Consider the following 1,461-nt stretch of genomic DNA (forward strand, 5'->3'; position numbering starts at 1 on the left):
TATTATAGTTATTATTATTATTATTACCCATTCAGACCCACGAACACGCAGAGACATTCTCGGGTTCCCGGGAAGCATACAGTGCAAGCGGCCGATTAAGCGCTCAAACAGTAACAAACTGACAAGCCATTCCCACTTGAGTTTTAGTTTAGTTTCAGTAAGAGTTTTACGGCACTTGCAACAAAATTAGCTCATATAAGTGCCGAGGATTAGAGGTGTTGCAAGAAAGAAACAAACATCAACAACAACAACAACAACAAAAAAAAAGATGATGATAGGTGTTTAATAGGAAAAAATGAGCAAACCACATCAGAGCATCCGTCAAGCATCCACTCCCACATGGGTGAAGTGAGAAAATTTCGAGTAAGGAGCCTTTCCCAAGGGCCAAGGACACAACGTCGGACCCACGACAGGAATCGGACCCAAGACCTTTCGGTCAATAGTTAATGGTTAATGATTAAACCATCTACACGACAGACATCTGCAGAAGTTCAGCTATCTCTATTTTCACAATACCATAGAAAGAAATACGAGAGGGCGTTGTCCCCCCCCCACACACACAGTTTTCTCTTTCTTTTTTTCCCTCTAAATTTTAAATTCCGATGAAATCTAACAGAAAAGAATTCAGAAAAAAACAAAACACAACAAAATATAAGTCGTAACGTAATACGGGATGCCCACAATGGACGGGATCGGCCCGACTCGATCGCCTCAAAAACAAACGTGTTTGTTCTCATTTTCATGCGATCGAATCGGGCGATCGGCCCGATCCAGCTATAGTGGGCACCTCGTATTACTCTACATTCTCTACAAAATCGGGCACGTGTCCACCCCACGAGTGAGCTTGATTTATTTATGTAGATAAAGAAAACATCTCTTAAAGGTTGATAAACCATCTCCGTAAGCCACTCGGGGCACCTGAGATTTATTTTTACAGTAAATCAATCAGACCGTTAAGAGATATGGCAGAAAGGGGAAGAGAACGGGCGTTAGTAATTTCAGAAAGCGTTTGTTTGTTTGTTTGATTGAGCACATCGATACAATAATGGTCATTTAGTGCTGGGGAAAAGTAAGACAGACAGACAGAAACAACAGAGGGGAAAGAAAAGAAGTAGGCGTTTAGTAAGCGTTTGACGGCATCAGCAACACAAATAGGTCATTGCTAAAAGTGCTGAAATTTGAGGTGTAACTTGAGAGAGTGACATACAAAGAAAAGAAGGAAGACGGAAAAGGACATAGCTGTTTGATAGGGAAAAAAAGAGCGATAGAAAGAAAGACTAAGACTAAGAGCAAACCACAGCAGAGCACCGGCTAACCGATTAGCTGCTTGGGAGTGTGGAAGATGGAGGAAACAGTCTGCTGGGGCTTCCGGGGGTTGGGGGGGGGGACTGGATGTGTACTCTGGTACTGATAAGGTGGCGTGATTTGAGTGCGTGCGTGTGTGTGTGTGTGTGTGTCTGC

Source organism: Aplysia californica, unplaced genomic scaffold, assembly GCF_000002075.1.
Source record: "Aplysia californica isolate F4 #8 unplaced genomic scaffold, AplCal3.0 scaffold00505, whole genome shotgun sequence".
Taxonomy (NCBI): Eukaryota; Metazoa; Mollusca; class Gastropoda; order Aplysiida; family Aplysiidae; genus Aplysia; species Aplysia californica.